The sequence below is a fragment of the Indicator indicator genome, chromosome 1, assembly GCF_027791375.1.
Source record: "Indicator indicator isolate 239-I01 chromosome 1, UM_Iind_1.1, whole genome shotgun sequence".
NCBI classification, from domain to species: Eukaryota; Metazoa; Chordata; class Aves; order Piciformes; family Indicatoridae; genus Indicator; species Indicator indicator.
The window spans coordinates 26937169-26951791 of NC_072010.1; positions in this window are offsets into that span (position 1 = coordinate 26937169).

Below are 14623 nucleotides of genomic sequence, written 5' to 3' on the forward strand. Positions count from 1 at the left end.
TACGACATCCACAAACGTACAGGAGGCTAGGACATTTAGTGGCAAGCAGTCAGTATATTGAGCATACCTTAATAGGTTTGCTTTGCTTTTATGAAAACGTATTTCATAGGCAACCCCTACACTAGCAGTGCCTTCTTAACATTATTTTGAGATAATAGTTTAATACCGACTCACAGCAGGCTGTCAATCATGAATTAAATTAAATTTGTACAGCACTAACACCTTCCTTACATGTCCTTGCCTCCACATACTATGTCCCTCTGCCCTTTTAAGTTCAGCTAGACAGTTGTATGAAGAAAAAATAGTTCAAAAAACTCAATCTTCAAATCCTGTTCTCACATTATTCCCAATGAAGAGATGTGAAGATTCAAGTCAACTTTACTTTCAACATTTGGACATTACAGTGCCTCATTATACTTGAAATGTTTACTTAAGAAACTCCACCACACACAATTTTAATTTGTGGAAGTATTTACACTGCAGTTACATCCCACGTCAGCCTTGGTTTCAGCAAAGACCTTCCTAGATTTCAGATGACTTTATACCTCCCTAAACCTTACTCAGATTTTAGGGGGGAAAAAAGTAAAATCACAGAGAATAACTCCGAGGTCTCAAGCAAGGCTGAAACCATCTGGCTTCTGGCAGATGGTGAGGTGATGCGCAAAAGTCAGGTTGGCCAGAGTGACGTCTCAACAGACCTGCTGGTTTTCGGGAAGCCTCTCCGCTCCCGCCCCGGCTCAGGGCGAAGCCAGGTTCTGGGAGTGGAAGACCGAGAGCACCCTGCACGACGGCGAGCGAGGCGCAGAGCGAGGCGCAGAGATGTAAGCCCCGCGAAGTTGGGGGGGACGGGCCCGATCCGCCCAGGGCGTGCTGTAAGTCCCGCCGAATCGCGTCAGGCGGACCATCAGGCCAACCGCACCTCCGTGCTCGCTAGTGCTGCCGCCTCCGCGGACACGGGCCTACCTGCGAAGGCGGAAAGCGACCGGAAGGAGCCACCGACCGCAGACAGACAGCCGGAAAGGGCTGGGCCGGGCCAAGCCGCTGGGCCGGACCAAGCCGCAAGGCCGTACTACGGCTGGGCCGAAGGGCGCAGGCTAGGCCCCCAGTTCCCGCGGCCCACCCGCCCGACAGCACGCCGCCGCCACCGACCAACCTTCCCCTCCCCGATGCAAGCGGACCCACCACACAGAGTGTCATTACCTGCCGGCCTCCCGCAGGGCCTTGCCCCCCGCACAGCGACCCCCGTCGCCCACTCATCCGCCCCCGCCTCAGACCACCGCGGCGCCCCCAGCCGCTTCCGCCCCACCGCTTCCGAGTCGCTCCCGGAAGGGGCGGGGCAGTCACCATGGCGACGAGGTCGGCTAGGCTGAGGGTGGGAAGCGGCTCCCGGCGTAACCATAGAGACGGGAGGACGGGCCCCTACGTCCCGCCCCAGAAGTAGCCGCTGGCCGCTAAGAGGGCGGGGTGCGGGCGGAGGCGGGGCGTGAACCGGGGCCGGGAGATTCGTAGGGTTTAGTGGTAGCAAAGGGCTTGGATACTTCTTTCAGGCCAAAGGTGTAATGCCTCTGTGAGCATCTGAATATGTGTCCTACCTTTTTTTCTCAGGATATTTGAAGATTTGGGGTGCATGACTCCCGACTAGCAGCTCATTGTGGAAACTGGTTTCTGCGAAGGCAGAGAGGAAAAGCTGAGTGGTGGTTGGTGTGACAGCAATTCAAGGACAGGGTATTATTTGAGGAAGCTGTGCAGAATCTTTGATTGGCATAAGATCAGTGCCTGAATGTAAATTTTACTTAATCATAATGATCTTTGTTTTCATAATTTCCACTTGAGGTATACAGGAACTATTCTAAAGAATGGAGACATTTAAGCCTGAAAGAGACTACTGTGAGTGTTTTAGAAGCTGCTTCTGGGTAACTTGCTGGAGCTGCTAGGGGATTCGTCAGATCGTTATGCAAACAGCTATCCGTTTGAACTGATAAAAGCCTGCTGTTTGTAGTGGGAAAAAATAACTTCCTGTTTTGAGGGGGTTGTGTGTCTATTTGTTTTTCTGGAATGTTCAATTTTCTGTGAAATCAGTCAAAACAGATAAAGTAGAATTGCAGATTCAGTGTATTTATGTTCATGTACATATCGGAAATTTCTTTGAGTTGCATAGTAAAAAACAAATGGATTGGAAGCAGCGTGAGGAAAAAAATTTGCTGTTACCTCATCCTCCAGAGAGGTTAAATAATACCTGTGTTGGTTTTGGCAGTTACTTTTCTTATCAGTGATCAGATCCATCTGCAAATAAATAATATGTTCTTACAGATTAATAAACATCAAGATTACTTGTTAATATGTTTTGTGATAAAGGATTGGAACATCATCATGTTAAGAAAACACTTTAAAGAAGAACTTGTATCCTTAAAAAGTGTTTTAAATTCATTGTCCCTCAGCATGGGCAATACATATAACAAAATCTTATGATGGGATTAGTGGGGGTAATCAAGTTGGACACCTGATTTCAGCTTTTGAAAAGCTACTTTAACAGTTATTTAGGAGTCCATGCTGTTCCTGAACATGAGAGAAGAGATAACCAGGATCCCATCCTGGTCCAGGAGCTGGTGGCAATTTTTCCTGAACTCATCAATGCACCTGTTGATGCATGGTACAGCAATGCTGCAGTAGCATTTGAGCCAACTTTGAAGCTATCCCACCTTTGCCTAACCTCATGCCGTGGTGGGTGAGAAACAGCATATTGCCATTACTTCAGAGTGAACCTTTGTTTACAAAGGCATCTCAGTGTTGCATTTAGAAATGGGCTTTCTTCTGAGAAGAGGAACTAGATATCTTACAATAACAGATGGTTTTGCATATTCTCTAAACATATTGCCACTTTATGTCCTGGTTGTCCCCTGTCAGCAACAAATTGTATTCCTTATTGTAAGCACATGGAATAAATCATAAACACATGGCCAACTTTTACACAGTGGCAGAGTATTGTAATTATGGTTTTCTGAACACTTGCCTAGGTCTGTTATGGTCATTTTCCTTCTGCTTGGCTTGACATACATTAATCATACATATTTTATTGAAAATTAGTCTTGTAACTGCAGATAGTTTAGTACTGCAGCTAACTAGCTAAAAATCATATATATGACCATGGTGCATATAAGCTCATTAAAGCTAGAGTTATAAAGCATCAGTGTAAATAAAAGCTATTCATTTCTTTATAATTAAATTAAAAATATGTAGGAAGAATCCCTTGGAATTTTCTATTCATGTTTTTATCTTCCTGGAAAGATTGTAGGATTTGTAATGATATGATAGGAAAGATGAGTGATGGAGATACGCATCCTGCAATATGTTTTGTTGTACCTGCTCAGAATAGAAGCCTTTACATTTAGATACTTTTTCTGAGTTCTGTGATTAACTTTGGAGCACTGAACATATTTTCCTAGTCATTTAGCTATTTGTCATGCTAGGTGAACATCCTCATTACCCTCTTCCATTCTAAAGATTTGTGAGCATCAGGCTGAGATAATCTGAAATATGAACTCCTGTGTAGTCTTTTCCCATTTGAAGGACCTCAATGACTTTCACGATGGAATACTCTTACTTTTGGAAGTCTCAGACTTTCCTATAGCAAGTCATATTGTCTTGTGTTCTCTCTGTGCTCTCTACAGTCCATGTCGAAAAGACTGAAGATTTTGAGCCCAGGTATTCCAACAAAGCTGGAGGTGTAGAGCTGATATGGGAACTTATTGACTTTCCTGGTGAAAAGACTGGAAAATCAGTCCTCAGGGTTGGTAGGATCATAGGATGTTAGGAGTTTGAAGGGACTTCTAAGATCATCAAGCCCAACACCCCTGCTAGAGCAGGACCATAGAATATAGGTAGTCTACCTTGCAATCTGTTCTGTATATTTTTCAGTTTGTTCATCTCCTCAGAGTTTAGTCTCATTGTTAAACTATCTAAACTGGATTATTCTTTACCAATGAAAAAACTCTTAATTCATAATAGATATCTGTCTATAAACAGATTCTCATCATTAGTGTGTTTGATGCCTTCATGAGAACAGAGAGCCAGAGTTCTGCAGCCATAGTGATATGCTTGCACAAAAACAAAATTGCAAAGCTGTTTTTCATTTTCCTATGCTGTTTCAAAATTAAAAGGCATGCAGGCATATGAATCTGAGTCAGATTTATATGCTCAGCCTGAGACAACGATTCAAGTATGGTCCCTCTCATTTGAGTACAGATGAAAAAAAGAAATGACAGCATACTATGAGTAGACGGCTCTTTGTTCAAGTCAGACAGACTGTGGGCATGTGAACGAAACTTAGGGCAAAGAGCCATGAACTCCTGAATTCTAACTCAGTTATGTCACTGACATACTGTGTGAGCAGTTATAAATCCCTGTGGATAACATTTCCTACCCAGGATACGGACATCTATATTTAGGACTTAAATGATTTGCAGACATGCTGAAGACCTGCAGCTTCTTTTTTTTTAAGGTCAGATACACCTTGTCAGGTATGACCATCCATTCAGTCATAGGCAGATATTTCTAAGTTAATGGTTCAAATAGAATTTTGCAGTTGGCAGCCAGAGATTAGCAACATTCTTATTCAATTTATGTTGAATTTGTTGTCTGAGCATCTTTTCCTTCATGAAAGCACACACAGGAGGTTACAGAGAATCCCTTTTGTTTATTTTCAGGTAGTAAAGGGCAAGAAAACATGAAATGCTCCATCTCAATCCATCTCAAACTGCGGTTTACTGTAAGAGTTCTTGTGCCTTAGTTTTGGGATGCTCAGACAAAGACACCTTCAAAACAGCCTCAATTTTCAAAATGTTTTGACTTACAGTCAGTGATTTAGGCATCTTTGTTGGGTTTCCAGTTTGACAGCTGAAAGAATTGCCTTAGCATTGCAAATTATTTATGTTTTTATCAGAAAATGTAACAACTGAAGGTGCTCGGTTCCAACCACATGTATTATTTTGAGTTTTCTCTTCTGATAGCAGTTGCAGTGGGGCTACCAAAGCTGGACTACCTTACCTACATTGCAGGACGTTTTGAAGCTTTAATGGGATGAAGAGTACATTCACACCACAGATGTATAGGACATCTGGAGACAGCATCTATTCCACGAATCGTTTTGATTTCTTCAACATTTCCATTTTGCTCTACCCAGAACTTCTTTATGCTGTCTCACCCTTACTAGCAAAGAGGAACAGGATTGCCACTCTGGCTTGGAATGTTTAATTACCATCCCTTCTTCATTGCTTCCCCCCTGTTTGAACTTGACAATTCCTATTGGACACGTTGCGAACTGGTCCATAGGAAACGATGTGGGTAAAGGCTTTAATAGCAAACTGGTAGTAAATCTGAAATGTCGTGGGTCAGAGAGAGTAAGACAGCGGCGGAGGTTAGTAAGAGTGATTTTTGGATGCAGTTTTCCTGTTTCCTTGAGACAGGGAAGGAGAAGGAAGTGAGATCATCTCCTGTCTGACCTGGAGGCAGGCAGGGTTAGCTAGGGCCAGAATGGGCTCTGTGGTCCAGGTTATACTTGACATACAGAAAAGCTGCTCTGGCTGGGCATTTTCCTGTCCTGTGCTTGCACAGAAACCATTATGAGAATGCCAAAGCATATATTTAGTAATGAATGTTACAAATTCTGGCATGATGCTATGTCAGTCTGTTGCTTGATTTTGGAGTTGGGATAGCTGTTGCTGTCCAAAAACCCGGCCACACGTGGTTGGAGAATTTTGGTACTGAGGGCACTTTGAGGAGAACTTAGGGCAATACAGATACAGTAAAAAATTTACATGTGAGTCTTTGACACCAAGCTTACAAAATGGACTGTAACATTCTGGCATATAAAGGGAGGACTACCCTTAAACCATCTCTTACATTTTGAGTATTTCAGAGGGCAGAATTTGTCCAGTACCAGGTGGTAAATATGACAGATCATAGCAGTCAACTGGGCATTACTAAACCGTGATGTTGCCATGACAAACCACCTGGAACAATAAAATGAGGACCTCTAATTAAGGCAATGATATCTAAATGCAAGAATCTGAATATGGGAAAATTTAGGACAGTTTCAGGAATCCCTAGATTTTTTTTGTCAAATTATTCTTAATTTGGCCATATATATATGTAGTTATATAATGAATAAAATAAATGTGTATATTGAGTTAAGTGATCTATAATAATGATAGGAAAAGTATGTTTCCTTCTCCTTAAAAGATTAAAGACCACTCAATTTTATTGAGGTAGTAAATAAATAAATATACATTTTCTACATAATTAATTTTTTTTTATGATCTGCCTTGTCTGAGTTTTCCAGAATTCCTTATCAGCAGATCTGTTGGTCTTCTCTTATAGTACTCAGAGTCTGGAAAACATATTTGTATATTTGTATTTTGAACATATGCACGTGGTGTGAAAGTGCAGCATATCTGTGACTCTTTGGAAGAGGCATCTTTGTTTTATTTTTATACACATATTTTATTCCAGCAATGATACCTTTGTTATGTTCTGCCTCTCTAGTTTTGTCTGATTCCCTTCTGCTTAGTCCATGGTAAATCAGAACAACATCATTTACATTAATGTAGTTACATGATGTAACTAAGAGAATCAACTATATGAGTGCTTTCATTAACACTTCTGTGGATATATGAGGAGAAGAATAGCAGAGTAACTATGGCTATCATGCTAAGACTGTCCATACATCATTTACACTGTGTCATGAATTTGGAAGAGACTGCCCTCATTCCCATCATTTCATGTCTTTCTTTGGCCTTCTGGATGAGGACAACTTTAATGTTGTCATGCACATTTTCTGCAGTCTTCGTGTGGAAGCTTCCCATATTTCACTGGAAAGTCATTGCCACAATCTTTTCAGAGCTCTGGAGTTAATTTTCACTGTAGAACAAAAATAACAGGAAACCTAAGATCCTGTTAAGTTTTCAAATGAATGTAGTAGGGGTACATAAGACTTTGCAGCAATCAGGTGCTCTTAGAGTCTAAAAAAATAACAATGTACTTACGCCTAACCTGACTTATTTGTTTTTCTGAAGGGTAAGTTAACCAAAATTGAACATTCATCTGGTGAGTGTCATAAACACCTCATCAGTCAGATAGATGTTGGCGCTAGGCAAACACAGTGATGCTGTTGGCCTGCAATTAATTTGTATTTGTCTAACAAACCAGCTAGGCCTTGGCTGATTGCATGACTTTTCTGGAAGTTCTACATTTTCCAGATTTAAATTAATTTATTTATGAACCCACATTAACGTGTTATCTTGCCTTCAAGTGGTTGTTTCACTCACCCCACTAGAGGTCAGGGCTGTACTGCCAAGACAGACGGCTAAAAGTCATCTAGGAAGATACCTCTTAAGATGTTGCCAGAAGTGGAAATTTTGTTAGAGGTTTTAGATATATTTTTAGAGATTTTAGATATATTTTCCTCTATTAATAAATATATTTTCTCTATTAATAAATTAACATTAAATAATACATTGTATTTAATACTGCTGAAATAGGCTTATTTGACAGATCCATCGTTATTATAAAATTATATACCTTGGGTTTGCAATGACAAAACCACTATTAACTAATATACTTTTCCATCCATATATCTCTAAATTTCTATATAATTGCTGTTGAAGCTTTATTTCCATCACTTTATACACTGGTTATTTGTCTATTTAAAAAAGATCTGAGACAGGTATAAGGGACACCTCTTAGTTCTATAGAACAAAGGTTAATTCCAGTTATATAACTTTAACAGCCCTGTTTGGAAGGAATGGGTTACAATAGTAAAGATTTGTGATCCAAAGGATGGGCAAGGGCTCTGATGTAATGTTTTGTAGTTTAACATACAGCCCAGGGACTTTTTCTCTTTACTTGTTCATCATAAGAACTTATTTCATCCTGTTATGGGTGTATAAAACACAGTGCATGATCAGCCTGGAGAAGAGGAGGCTCCAGGCAGACCTTATAGCAGCATTTCAATGCTGAAGGGGTCCTATAGGAAAGCTGGGGAGGGATTATTTACAACGGTGCGTAGTGATAGGATGAGGGGCAATGGTTTTAAACTAGAGCAGGATAGATTTAGGCTGGATATTAGGAGAAAATTATTCACAATGTGGTAGTGAAATACTTGAACGGGTTGCTCATACAGGTGGTGGAGGTGCCATCCCTGGATAGGGCCCTGAGCAACCTGAACTTGTTAAAGATGGCCCTGATCACTGCAGGGAGGGTTGGACAAGATGGCTGTTGACAGTCCCTTCCAACCTGATGCATTCTATGATTCTCTGATCAGTACTTCATTAACTGTTTTATTCTGCTCTTTAATAGCGTCCTTTTTGTAAAATTCGTGCATACAAAAGGCAGCCAGCAGGCTTCTGGCAAACCTCTACAAAGGGTTAATTACACTGGCCATGCTAGTCTATATCAAAGCCAAGGAAAGGCAGAAAAGGGAGCTTGGTACTGTTTCTGGTGTAAGAAGGGAGACATTCTTTTGCCTTCTATATTGACTATAAGCCTGAGATAGCCAGCTCCACCTTGTGATAAAAAAGGAAACCTGAACAGATGAGAAACTGATATTTCTCCTGAGACTAGTAGTGACATCTAAGGATCTTTTTTCTCTTAAGCAGTAATGTGTAACAGATTTGGGCCCTCCATGTTGCTACTGCTCTTGACAGGGTGGTCTGGGCCCTATTATTGGTTTTCTTTGTTGTATTGCTGAGTCCCAGAACCACGTGTGGGATGTATGCATTGTGGAGCCTTTGCATCTGTGGGCCTGAAGTTTTAAACTGTGTGGGTCAGATGAGGGTATGTGTGGCCTGCATGAGATGCTGGTGAGTATGTGGGTAAAAGCTCTGAGAGGTATATTCTGTGCCCAGGTCCATGCCACCTAACTCACACTTGGAACAAGGTCACTCTCTTTTGGAAGATGCTGAGTTTACTAGCCAGGACACACACCACTCTATGCTGACTTGCTGGTTCTGGATGGCCAGAACAAGTGCTTTGGTATCAAAAATAGCTCCAGTTTCTCCACTCTTCTGCTATAAACACACATTTGAATGAATATCCTAAAGCTGGGATTCTCTGGGAAAGCAGGAACAAGCAGCATCTTTAATCTCCCAGTAAAGGAGAGGATTTGAAATGCCCATCATTCACATCTTTTGAATCACAGAAAATACTGTGCAACCACTATTTTTTTTTTTTGGGGGGGGGGTGGGGGGGTGGGGCAGTGTCTCCATCCTGAGGTTTTCTGTGTTACTTTTCCTTCACTTCTGTGTTGGAAAAAATAAACAGGTTAACCCATGGGTTTGGTTTAACCTGTTGATTTTTTTGCCTTTATTACAAAGAGGGACACTTCATTCTCCTTTATGGAGAGATTTATCCACCGCATATGGTCTGAACATGCCTCTTGAATTGAGCTCTTAATGTAACAATCCTGGGACTGGAAGGACACCTAGTCTGGTTTAGGCATGAAATATGTACTGAGCTTCTAAGGGCTGTCAGGAGTACATTTCTTCTGAGAACTTCCAGGTGCATCATTCTAGGAATCAGGGTGAACTCTGTTAGCAAAAGCTGCACAGTTTCTGGCATTCCAGATTGGACAGACACCGAATGGTGACTTTTCTGGGCTACACTTCCAATTAACATGATTAACACACCTAAAATGGCAGTTGAGACTTATCTATAGTGAGATTCAGCCACATATGGGAAATATGGATTGAGCTATTTAATACAAGTTTTAACTGTAGTAAACTCAGTAACTGATCAATGAACTATCTGGAAACAAGGTCCTGCATTTTTTTTAAGCCCAGAAAGAATGCCATTACATTATACTTCTCTTTGTGTGCCTCAGAATTTAAATTATTTTTAATATAACCGCTCTTTTAATTCCATTTAAAGTACTATTCAATGTAATTATTATATTTTTTTTTAATAAAGAAGAAAAAGTAGTTCTGAAAAGAAGTCAGATTAAATATTGCTAAACTGACATAGTATGGAAAGAATCACCTGATGAGGAGGCCAAGTATCCTTATGATGTAACTGATGTATCAGGTCATAATTTTGTATGAGAATATATGTTTCTTTCCAGCTATTGGCAGCCTCTGCTTTGAGCTTTATGAGCCTCAAGTGTGTCTGTTAAGAAGAACATTGACTCAAAGCTATTTTCTTCTCATTGCTTTCCAGATAGAATAGAGTAATTGTATCTTCTTCTTGTGTAGAGAATCCAGAAAGCTTTCCTATGGGAATTTGTTTCCTTTTCATTTTGGCTTTTTATTTTTTCTTTCATGTATTATTACTGTTGTACAGTATGCAGTAAATAATAATAAATCCAAGACTTTGAGTTGATAATAAAATCAAGAATATTTGGACCCTTCTTACGTGAACAAAGCCAATTTGTTCCATGTGGTAATGAAAAGTTGGTTTGCAATTTCTGTTTGTATTAACATAAATGTCTTATCAGTGCTAACACCCACTCCTCAGGATTCTGAGGGTTTTTTACCATGGAATTCATTTCAGCCCTGGAAGAGTGTGTAGCCAGGCAAGCTAACTAAAGAGACTAGTCATCCCAAGGCCTGTGGCCTTAAAAGGAACATAGTGAACCTTTCACTGACCTGGGTCCCTCCACAATCTGAGGTGTCTTTGGTTTTTTGTTTGTTTTTATTTTTTTCTGTTTTTGTTTTTTCTAGAAATGTTAATTAATATGTCCAGGACAAACTGCTACTTGAGAAATAAAATACTTTTTTGACTTTGTAGATCATACAGATTGGTATATTCCCAGCTGTGTGGTGGATCTGATTGTTGCTGAAGCTCTTAATATGCCAAGAGCTATTTCTCAGTCCTTCTGGTCTTTTTGTATAGTAATATCACCTGTGGTATGGGCAACAGGAAGTGTGTTATGGCTTCTGGTGTTGGTAAGGGCAAGGACTGACATTTCTAACTTAGGATTTATAGTTCTACATCTGTGGAAAAGTGGACTTGGTAACTGAGGACATTCCATCCATTCTTTTATTTCTGCATGTGTGTAATCTTTATGGAGCTTCAGAAAGGATATGCTTTTAAAAAAAATTTAAACCCCTACTACAAGAAAGATATGGATGTGATGGAACGTGCCTAGAGAAGGGCCATGAGGATGATCAGAGGGCTGGAGCATGTCTCCAATGGAGACAGGCTGAGAGAGCTGTGGTTATTCAGTCTGGAGAAGAGAAGGCTCTGAGGAGACCTTATTGTGGCCTTCCAGTATCTTATGGGGACCTACAAGAAAGCTGGGGAGGGATTTTTTTAGGGTGTCAGGTAGTGATAGGACTAGGGGGAATGGAGCAAAACTAGAAGTGTGTAGATTTAGATTGGGTATTAGGGAAAAGTTCTTCACCATGAGGGTGGTGAGGTGCTGGAAGAGGTTGCCCAGGGAGGTGGTGGAAGGCCCATCCCTGGAGGTTTTTAAGGCCAGTTTGGATGTGGCTCTGGGAAACCTGATCTAGTGTGAGGTGTTCCTGCCCATGGCAGGTGAGATGGAACTAAATGATCCTTGGGATCTCTTCCAACCCTGACAATTCTGTGATTCTGAAATTCTTATACATATTTACATGCATTATTTAAATATTTATAACTTCAGGAACCCAGGATAGGGAGGAATCATGTCCAGGCTATAGACCCCTAAGCTTCTGTGTCTTAATAGAAGTAAAAGAAGTAGAAGAAATATAATCACTGCAACTGTTTGATGACACATAAAATACATAATTAATTTGAATTGACCAGTAAGTGTGGCCTCTTAATTTTGTTATTTCAGAGATGTTCTGAGTATGCAAAGAAAAACCACTTGCAAGTTTATTCATCAAGAAATACTTTCTTCATATTTCCAGTTGTTACATTAGTAAAAGTCCCACTCTTTCCAATCAATCCCACTTTAAGAAGAGTAATGTCTGTACATGTGAAGAATGTTATCCAAGCAATTAAATGGAAAGCTCAAAACTGCATGAAAAAGAGGAGAGTTTTCAGTAAAAAACAGATTATGTCATTCCCTCATTATATCTCTGATATGCTGCTGATAGTTTTTCCTTTCCTGCCCCCTTCCACCACAGCACAATGAAAATAGCATGTGGCTTGCATAGCAGATATAGTAGATATATTTTGGACAGATAAATGATAAAACCACATAGCCTGGAATATATTCTAGCTGAGATTTCCAACTGAAATTATCTTGCAAAGCAAGAGGTAGACTAAATGGTTTAGGTTTATTTTTCATCACTACTTTTTCCTTTGTTCCTTTTTCATTACTGAAATAGAGTAGCATTTAAGATGTGTAAGATTTTCTTTATGTTTGTGTTCATGTTTCTGTTTGTTTGTTGTTTCCCCCCCTTGTCATCCCTCTCCCATACTCTTCTGTAAGTTTTAGAACCTCTCATTGGAAAAATGTTAATGTGGCAAAAAAGGAAAGGAATAAAGCGTGTCCATATGTGGGGGAAATGTCTAAACTTTACTAACTCACAGAATGACAGAATTGTCAGGGTTGGAAGGGACCTCAAGGATCATCTAGTCCTTACCCCCCTGCCAGGGACACCTCACACTAGATCAGATTGCTCAGTCACATCCAAACTGGCCTTAAAAACCTCCAGGGATGGGGCTTCTACCACCTCTCTCGGCAACCTGTTCCAGCGTCTTACCACCCTCACGGTGAAGAACTTTTTCCTAATATCCAGTCTGAATCTACCCACTTCTAGTTTTGCTCCATTCCCCCTAGTCCTATCACTACCTGACACCCTAAAAAATCCCTCCCCAGCTTTCTTGTAGGTCCCCATAAGATACTGGAAGGCCACAATAAGGTTTCCTCAGAGCCTTCTCTTCTCCAGACTGAATAACCGCAGCTCTCTCAGCCTGTCTCCATTGGAGACGTTCTCCAGCCCTCTGATCATCCTCATGGTCCTTCTCTGGACCTGTTCAGTAGTGAAAAGAGGCAGAAGCAAACAGAAAGGTAGGGAAGCTGTCTGCATGGAGTTGGTCTATCAGTGTGTAGTTTTGACATTATTTAAATTGACTCTAGCAATTGGAATGGACTGTTCATGCATTACACACACACCACAGTAGTTTCAAGGACTCAAAACACAATAATATAAAGGCAGGGATTGCAAAATGAGGCAATGTGTCACAGGTTTCTTGTACCCAACTGAATTCCTTTGATGAGCCACAGAAGCAAAAGGCATTCCTTGTCGCTCTGTAGATTGTGTAGTAATGAAGAATATATATGAGTCCTGAGTTTTCTGCTGCCTTGCTTACAGCAAATTACAGTCTATGGCTGAAGTTGAGACTGATGTGGCCATGTGGTACTGGAAGTAATTATTTTTGTGTATCACTGTATACTTTTTCGTAGCATGTATTCAAGACAGCTTGTTTCTATCCGTCTCTTGTTTTCTTCAGTAACTGTGATGCACAGATGATGAATGACCCTGCATCAATTAAGCAAGAGTCATATATTTGACAATTATTTACATTTTTTCACCTTTGGGCAGCTCAGAGACTCTCTGATCTGCCTCAAATTCTTGTGTGAAGGAAAGAGCAAGCATTAAGCTTCCTGAACTTGCCTGTGGAAACTGTGGTGGGTTGGAGTTGCTGCTCAGTATGCATTTCTGGGACTGAAAGGTTTTAACTGATAGCACCTGTGGGACTGATAGGCAGGGCTTACTGCTAGACAGGAGTTACTGTTTTCTGAACATCATGGTCCAATATAGGAAAAAAAAAAAGAAAAAGAAGTCTCAAAGAAACCACTCTTCTCAGCCTAGTAAACTTCAGTTTTCTTTCATTGCTTATATAAATTAATTGGGTATTCATATTCATCTCTTCTTTATCTTTAGAGGAAAACCCTTAAGAGACAGACCCACTCACCTTCAAAATAAATACTGGGATAATTTGCTTTTTCATCTGACATATGTTTTGGAAAGATGCTCCCATACTAGGCTGCTATGCTCTTAGGAAGAAAGATGAAGCTGAGAAATTATGTGATTTTCTTCCATGGCCTGCCATTGTTCCTATCTTGGATGTCCATATAAAGACAGGATCAACCTCTGGAGATTCCTGTCTTTCTCTGGTGACTATTGAAAGGGTCTTGCTGTTCACTTCAGATTTGTAACTTGCTGAGTAACTGAAAGACAATGAAGTAAATCTCTGCTCAGTCATATGAAACAATCAGTCCTAAAAGGGTTCATGTGCTGGAGTGTGTCCAGAGAAGGGTGACAAAGCTGGTGAGGGGCCTGGAACACAAGCCCTGTGAGGAGAGGCTGAGGGAGCTGGGGTTGTTTAGCCTGGAGAGGAGGAGGCTCAGGGGTGACCTCATTGCTGTCTGCAACTACCTGAAGAGAGGTTGTAGCCAGGAGGGGGTTCGTCTCTTCTCCCAGGCAACCAGCAACAGAAGGAGGGGACACAGTCTCAAGTTATACCAGGGGAGGTATAGGCTCTATATTAGGAGGAAGTTCTTCACAGAAAGAGTGATTTACCATTGGATTGCCCAGGGAGGTGGTGGAGTCCCCATCCCTGGAGATGCTCAAGAAAGACTGGATGAGGCACTTCGTGCCATGTTCTAGTTTATTGGATAGGCTTGGACTGTATGATC